We start from the raw sequence: 9,358 nt of genomic DNA, 5'->3' as shown, positions 1-9,358 counted from the left end.
TACAGTTTGAAAAATAAAGTTTTATTTTAGCAAGTACGAGTTCCACGAAAAGTGTCGCGCGTTAAGTGAAGTGCGACTGAAAGATCAAGTCCCTGGGAATTTTGCCCAGGACCATCAAAATCCTGGAATCAGGAAGAAACACGAACCGGTTGGAGGTCAGTTTCCTTTTTCCCTCATATTGCTGATTTTTCGGCAAGTAAAATGTGATGTTTTTAGTGATTTTTTTATGTGAAGTGAGAAATTCTTTTTTGTGAAATGTGAATTGCAAGGCTGCACAGCAATTTTAATATTTTATCAATTTGCATTCCCATTTGTTTTGCATTAATTTTAATAATTCTAATTAAAATTGCCGCCATACGTGACTTCCCCGAACCACGAACCCCAAAACAGCTTAGAAGGTTCCTTGGAATGACAGGCTGGTATAGACGTTTTATACAAGACTATGCCACTATTGCAGCACCTTTACATGACCGTCTAACAAAAGAAAACATAAAGAAATTCACGATGATAGAAGACGCCAGGAAGGCTTTCGAAACATTGAAACAGAAACTGATATCAGCACCAGTACTAATACATCTTGACTTCGACAGACACTTCTACATACAATGTGACGCATCAACTGACGGAGTTGGCGGAGTTCTCTTCCAACTAGACGACGAAGGTAACGAAAGAGCAATTGCTTATGTGTCCGCAAAACTCAATAGGGCACAAAGAAATTATAGTATTACAGAGTTAGAGTGTTACGCTGCTGTAATTAGTATAAAGAAGTTCAGGCCCTATGTGGAGGGTTTACCTTTTACGGTGATAGCGGATCATGCAAGCTTGAAGTGGCTTCTGAACCAGAAGGATCTGACTGGTCGACTTGCAAGATGGAGTCTGAAACTGCAAGGGTATAATTTCAATATAGAACACCGTAAAGGAACCCAAAACATAGTGCCTGGTACTTTATCGGGAATGAATATGGACAAAATCACGACTGGCGACAGGGTACTAGACGTTGACCTCAACTCGCCATACTTTCATTCGGACGAATACATAGAACTACGGAAAACAGTGACTGAAAATAAAGACCGACTGCCAGAACTTTGCGAATCGGATGGATACGTATACAAACGCTCACAGTTCAACAGAGGAGACGAGTTACAGGAAGACCATGCTTGGAAACTCTGGGTCCCAACTGAGCTGCGCATCACCTTCTGCTGGTCACGGAGGTATACATAAGACCCTATCGCGTGTCCGAGATAAGTATTATTGGCCAGGTATAGTGACAGATGTTCAGACATATCTCAAATCATGCGAAGTGTGTAAAGGCAATAAGACGCAAAATACCTTTAACAAACCCAAGATGGGAAACCAAAGAATCACTGAACGCCCTTTTCAACGTTTGTTCGTCGACTTTATGGGTCCTTACTCACGTACTCGTGATGGTAATGTTTATGTGTTTGTGTGTGTAGATCATTTTTCTAAGTTTGTCTTCCTTAAACCGATGAGAAAAGCCACTTCGGCAGAAGTTATTAAGTATTTAGAAAAGGATATATTTCATGTTTTTGGAGTTCCTGAATACGTACATTCAGACAACGGTAAACAATTTACGTCGGAAATGTTTACAACATTCCTCGAAAAATATGGAACAGTTCACTTCCGAACAGCTTTCTACTCACCACAAGCAAACGCGGCTGAAAGAGTGAACCGATCAGTGTTGCAAATAGTACGATCTTACATCAAGGACAATCAAAAGGATTGGGATAAGTATGTGAGCGATGCCGCGTTCGCGTTACGCAGCGTCGTACATACCGCAATTGATAGGTCTCCTTATACGGCAGTATTTGGGGTACCGATGATGCAACACGGATCATCATACGAACTATGTCGGAAGCTAAGCGCAATGAAAGATGCAGATTTCGAAGTTGTGTCGAAAGCAGATAAGCTCCAGATGCTCAGAAATAAGATAATGGTTGAATTAAAACTTGCGCATGAAAAAAGCAGAAAGATCTACGATACTAGAGCGAAGGATGTAGTATTCAAAGTTGGGCAAACGGTTGTACCGACGTAACTTCAAGCAAAGCTCTAAAATTTACAATTTTAACGCCAAGCTAGCACCCAAGCAGGTTAAGTGCATTGTGCTGAGAGCAATAGGAATTCTATGTATGAACTCGGTGATCTCAGTGGAAAGAAGATTGGAATATACCACGCCAAGGACTTATTCGCATCATAGTTCCATGTTAAGTGTAGTCTTTGTTTTAGGTGTTAAATGTTGTGATATTGTCATTATGTTTGTTGTAGGTACTCTGTTAGACGATCTGCGATATAGTGATTCCTAATGACGAATTAACATAGATACCTGACTACCTTTATTTTAATTATTTTCAATTTTTTTTATTTAATTATTATTATTTTATTTATTTCTGTTATTTATTTATTTTTTTTTTGTTTTTTGTTTATTTTTTTATTTATTTATTTATTTATTAATTGATTAATTTATTTATTTATTTATGTTCCTTATTTTTTTATTATACAAACCTTTATTGACTACGATAACCCTTTTGGTTATTACCTGTGATATAGATTTAAGAGAAAAGCCTGTGATATAGATTTAGTATTAAAACCTATGATATTGGTATAGTAGTGTTTAACCCAGTGATAGATTTTAACTCGGTGACCGTACATTCGAGCTTATGTAGATTAATGTTCAAATTTGTACTATATATGTTAAATGTGTTAGATAGCATTGTGAAGCGTAAGTCTTAGCAGGCTGAATGTGAAGAAGCCCGGCTTAGGAAGTGGGTCGATGCCACACGTGAGCCCTTGATACAGAAAGTTATCCCAAGGCTGCGTTATGAATTCTTTTGCGCACGCGCTCCATAGTGCAGGCACCATCGGCGGATGCGAGCCTGTAACGGCAGCCCTTGTGATTTCCCTAAAATAATTTCCAATCACGTGCAAGCGGGTATATGCTATACAACGGCAGTAACGATCTTTCCCCTTTCAGCACTTCATACACTAAGGTAAATACATGCATGTGGTAGTTAGATAACTAGAGGGATGCGTATACGTGCATACACACCCGCTATGACATTCAGCTAAACAGGGGCAGAAAGGCTTTTCCGTACGGTGACAAAGATAAGTGCCGCAAGATACATTTTGGTATATAAGGGGGTCCGCTTAGCATTCGGTATCACAAAAATCGAAAGTCGCGGTCTTAGTGTTGCTTTGCCAAAAGCAGTGAAACAAAGTGAAGTTTATTTCAAACAGTGTACAGTGCTAAAAAAAAAAAACATACAGTTTGAAAAATAAAGTTTTATTTTAGCAAGTACGTGTTCCACGAAAAGTGTCGCGCGTTAAGTGAAGTGCGACTGAAAGATCAAGTCCCTGGGAATTTTGCCCAGGACCATCAAAATCCTGGAATCAGGAAGAAACACGAACCGGTTGGAGGTCAGTTTCCTTTTTCCCTCATATTGCTGATTTTTCGGCAAGTAAAATGTGATGTTTTTAGTGATTTTTTTATGTGAAGTGAGAAATTCTTTTTTGTGAAATGTGAATTGTAGGGCTGCACAGCAATTTTAATATTTTATCAATTTGCATTCCCATTTGTTTTGCATTAATTTTAATAATTCTAAATTTTAATTTTTATGATAGAATTGTTTTTCTTTTGTTTGTGAATTAAATTTTTTTACTAAAGTCTTCAACTTCGGAAATTTGACGAAAACCAAAATTCCTTCGATCTAGTCGAAATAAAAAATCCCTTTTGATTCATTTTTTTGTTAAATTTTTTTTTTAATAATGTTGTGCAGGCTTGATAATTTTACCGCAGTGAAATAAATGCAAGAATTACAAAAAAATAAAATTTCTAGTGTGTGGTTACTTTTGAATAAGAAATGAATTAAAAATCAAAAGTTTTATAAAAATGTATGTGAAATCGTCTGCTTTGTTTTTTTTTTATTGTGTTTCATTATTCTTGTATATTATTGCATTTATGAACCGACTATGTGTTTGTGTGCTTATGATTTTAGTACTAACGTTGTGTGCGTTCTTCCATATTTTCCAGGAACGAGAAGCAGTCGTAGGCCGCGACTTAGACGAATTTTAAGAAAGACTAAATCTGCCTAGGAGGTTTAAAGCAGAAGGAGAAGATAGTGGGTAGAGGACGTCATCCACCAGCCCGGAGAAAAGCCCACGAAAATTTTTAAAGGGGGTAGCAATAAAGCGGCAAAATTCACGGAGATACACGCAACACAACATAACTACTTTTTCCAACAAATTGGGCCAACACAGAATCATACCTACACAAACGAAATTCGTCATTCGCATACACAAACACAAAGTTGGTAAGACAAAATTTACACCAATACACGCACACGTACACATTTCCAAAACGCAATTGAGGCAACATTGTTGGGTAGACACGTCAACATTAACTCAACTTTCCACGAAAGCAACAATCACTTTACAAGATAGTTGGTGAGGCGCACGCAACTTAGCGCCAGCAACAGCATTTGGCAACACACACTCAGCAGCACAACATCGGCTATATACATGACCCACATTTTTGATGCTCAACACAGATTTAGGTCGGCAACATTCAACACAACATCATTCCGGGTCTAAAGAAAAGGTACAGCGCTCACTAGGAGCTTACCGCAGCAGCTCTCACTGAATTGAATTTCACCACACCAGCACTCTACATTAAAGGGTATCACGATATGTATAAGAAAAACTTTTTTTTCAAATTTTAAATAATTAGATTTTTAGATTTAAAAATTTCTTTTATTTCCATGAATTTCCTTTAAACATTGTATAAGTTTAGAATTGAAGACCAACCACAAAAAAAAGGAGGGGAAGGTTCGTTGAATTTTTGGAATTATTTTCTTTGAATCATAAAATTTTTCCTAGATCTTGTTTGTTTTTGTTTTTTTGAAATAACCTCCCCCGTGAGGGAAAGTGAAAACTTCCAACTGCATATAACCTCTAGTGAGATTTTCGTAATTGAACTTTAATATTTCTCACTTGACTTAAGAATTTTTTCTGCACTTGTTATATTTATACTCGGGTTTTAGTGTAAAAACACTTAACCCCATTTATAACAATATAGATTTTTCAAGTCACTCACTTACCAAATTTTCTTTTATTACATTTTTTGTGGTAACGAAAATAATTGGCATATTGGTTTAATTAACGCACAAAAATATTAATTTCAAAAACGCAACCTTTTCCTCTTTTTCTTTTATTAACTTTTTTTTACATCACACGTTATTAAGCTAGAGATCCAGAGTTAAACATTGTCCTTGATAGCGGGCACGCGGGCAAAGCCCTACTAACTGAACAAATAAATATACTATTTTTGCTTTGAATGTCTTTTTTTTGTCCTCCACTTTCAGCTTCGTACGCCGCATTTGGTTCCAAACTCGGTTGACAAAGAGAGGTGAGTTTGATCAACAAGGTATAACATACACACTATATAGACAGATATACACATTCCTTTGTTTTTTTTTCTTTTGATAAGATATGCATATAAACACGTATGTACATATATTAAGAAGTTAATAGGGTTTTTGCGAAAGCTTGCCTTAGAGCAAGTGCAAGGAAAATATCTGAATAGGCGTTAGGGCGTACCAATTTTAGGGGGTTTTCTTTTCATGGAAGAATAATGCATAAAGATTTTGAAATAAAATAAATTACATTGTTATTAATTTTATTAATCGAATTTAATAAAACATTTTGTTGTGAAGATAAATATATAAATATATTAATAATAATAAAGAAAAGAAAATAAATTTTGTAATAGCGTAGCCTGAATACTTTTTGGATAAAATTTTGGAAGATAATTGAAACTGGGTAATTGAGTAAAATTACTTTAAAGGTTAAATTTAGTGAACTTTAAGTTCTAATAGTAGTACCTACTAATAGTTCTATGTTTGATTTTCTTTGGTAATTTAAGAAAATAAAATTGTGAATAAAGAAATTATTGTAAATTTGTAGAGAAATATTCAGAATATTTATTTATATGGGTCGAGTCTATAGGGCAATAAAAACAGGTATGTCAGGCTAAAGTTTCTTTTCTTTGTTGGTGCAGGTGTTGCCCTTGTGGCAAGTGTTGCAGGTGAGTTGAGATAGTTCTAGGGGTGATGGACAGGGACTGAAGACTTAGTGACGGACGATGCCAGGAAATAGGGGACTCCACTCGGGTGACGGAGCCATAGTGGAGTCCAAGGCTGTTCACTCTTTTGTGAACAGTAGGGGTGGGAAGGCTCCACACCTGACAATTACTGGTCATTTCTAACGCTTTTTCTCTCCTATCTCTTTTCCTTTTTTTTGCACAAACACGCACATCTAGGCATGAACCCTTTTTTGCTATGTAACTATGGGAAGGAGACGTGGCAAGAACCGTGCCCCTAAGCAAAGGAGTCTCAGCCGGGCTACAACCATGCCGAGCCGCCACTCCTCCTCTCCCAACACAAGCAGTTATGTAACAATGGCGCCCAACGAATAGCCCACTAAATATATTTCATTTTTCGCATTTTTTTTTTTTAAATTAAATTTCTTTGTATTAACTTATCTTTATATTAGTTGTTTGCGTAACTTTTTACTATGCTACTTCTTCCTTTTCTATTTCATTTCCATCTTTTCGGATAGAGTGAGGATCATGAATGCAACATCACTTATTGTAAGGACTGAGCGATTAGTGCATGATTGAAAAATTTAGTGGGGAGCGCTGGAAAGATTTCGGGGTTCCTTTTATGAACTTCAACGTTTGTGAAAGTGGTATCCGTAATCTTTGCTTGGAATATAATATTTAATGCAAAATTTGTTTGTTGCAAGCAAACACAAGCTGCCAGGTATGCAATCCAGCACGATATACCTGTGAGGCTTTTGGATGCTTGTCCGGGGGTAAATAATTGGACAGGGTAAGTGGGAATAGTGGCAACCACGTTTTGAGCAAGCACTTAAAACGCTGTAGTGCCACGCTTCCATAGCCAGACGAGGGGATTAGTTGACATTGACTTTGGACAGTAGACATTCTTACAACACTCTACTCACCAGCAGAGCCATTAAGGCGAGGACAACGCCAACATGCACCAACAGTTGAACATATTTAATTAGAAAAAAATTACATTTTCGTTCGTTTACAGTTTCGTTTCAAGGTATTAAAGATTTCCTTCAAAACATCGTTTTTTTTTATCAAACTTTTTTTGTTAGCTTAGGCTGTACCGTGTACACATAGTGAATTTTGCACCATTTATTTTTTTTTGAAATTTTATACCTTTTTTTTTATATATATTAAAATTTTGTTTGAGTTTCTATGCAAACTTAATATACACGCACAACTTGAATTCACATATTTTCATTATTGCTTTTTATTTCTTTTATCAAAACATTATTTTTGTTTGAATTTTTAACACACACACACTCACATATTGCATTCACACAACTTTATTCTTGAAATTATATACATTTGATTTTATTTTATGAATATACCCTTATATTTTTTTTTTTAATTTTTAACATACTTATATAAATTTGCTTTACACTTCCTTACTGAATTTTTTTCTTACCAATAAACATTTTATTTGAATTTTTGTTAGGATTTTTTTACACGTTTTTATATAGACATGTTTAGTCCCATTATTATTAGTTTTGTTTTCTTCAAATTCCTTTTACTTATTTCCTTGTTTATATTCAGAGGATTTTCACATTTTGAGGTGCATAGTTGTATCCACGTAAAATTAGTGAATTTTCATTTATTATTTTATTATTACTTTTGTTTAAACTTTTAATACACCGATACATTGAATGCACGCCTTGAAGCTGAAGTTTTTTTTTTTCTTTGAATTAATGCACGCTTTTCACCCTTAATATCCATTCCTCTGAACTCTCATTTTGAGTTTACACCTAAGGAATTTTAAGTTTATTTTTGAATATCCCTGATACATTTACATATACACTTGTAAATTTTTTGGATTTTTATCTTTTTTTTTTACTTTTTGAATATTTCATTATTGATTAAAAGTTAGATTATTAAGCTAAGATTATAAGCTATTGAATCTTTATATTTGAATATATTACATTTTTTTTGTTCATTTTTCTATATATATACATACTTACATAGATATAGAAGTCATTAAGCTGAGTTTTTTTTAAATTGATTTTTGTTTTGCGGGTCTTAGTAACGCGGGTCCCCTTACAAACCAATCCCTTATTGATCTATGGAGAACTCCAAGCGAAGCGAGGTCTGGGACTTTTTACTCGTGAAAGACCGGTAACGCGGGATTATTCTAGGCAACTACAAAATCAAGTGGCAGGGTCTTTGTTCACCCAAATAGATACAGGTATTGAGCACCCAGTCGATTTTCCTCCGATAGATCTCTTGAACCAGTGCGCAGCTTGGGATTTGGGCAGCGCGATCCGGGGGAAAACTAAAGGCAGGAGGTTACGGTGACCGAGAGGATCGCTGTAGACACGTCTGACAGCTCCTTGAATTTTTCGCGTAGGCTTGAGAGGATATTAGAAATGGCCGATCAAGAAGAGGGGGCAGTTGGAGGTGCGCCACCAGGGGGAGCGGCATCGCCTGTTACTAATACGGCGGAAAATAGGGACAGGGCGGCACCACTCGAGGATAGGATTGAGCAATGGGGATTGATGATGGAAGTGATGATGCAACAAAACGCGGAGATCGCACAGCATATGGAGGAGGTGCGAAAGGTACGATCGGATGTTTCCAAGCTAAGCGATCGCGTTGCTGGCGTGGAAACATCTATGCAGAACCCAGCGGTACCACGCCCTCAAGCCACGACGTCGACGCCAGGTTATACTAGGGGAACTACAGAAAATCATCAAAGTACATCCAACAGTCAGCAGCAGCCAGGAGCATCCTATAGTTACACGGCTAGGAAAAAGGTAGATTTGGATAAATGGCACCTAAAATTTGATGGTTCGGCTAAGGGTATGACGGTAAAGAGTTTTGTTTTCCGACTAGAAAGGATGCGAGTCCAGTATCAGCTGTCCTATGAACAATTTTTTTCGGATTTTCATTGCTTAGTGACAGGGCCTGCTCTCAAGTGGTATTGGCAAATACTGGAAGACCACGCTGATGACGAGTCGTCTGATTATTTCGGGTTACAGAGGAAGATATTAGCTCAGTTTAAGTCGGCAGAATCAGACTACGAGGTAATACGTGAGATTATGGAAAAGAAAGCAGCAACCCCAGGAGAGTTTCGACAAGTACTACGCCGACGTCCACGATCTCACGTTTCGCCTTAGACAGAGAATCCCAGAAAATGAGTTAGTTAAAATAATAAAGGGAAATATTAAGCCATATTTGGCAAACTTAACTTTTGCGGCAAAAACAAACACATTAGCGGAG

This window comes from Eurosta solidaginis, chromosome X, assembly GCF_040869045.1.
Source record: "Eurosta solidaginis isolate ZX-2024a chromosome X, ASM4086904v1, whole genome shotgun sequence".
In the NCBI taxonomy this organism is placed as follows: Eukaryota; Metazoa; Arthropoda; class Insecta; order Diptera; family Tephritidae; genus Eurosta; species Eurosta solidaginis.
This window is presented reverse-complemented; position numbering follows the sequence as displayed.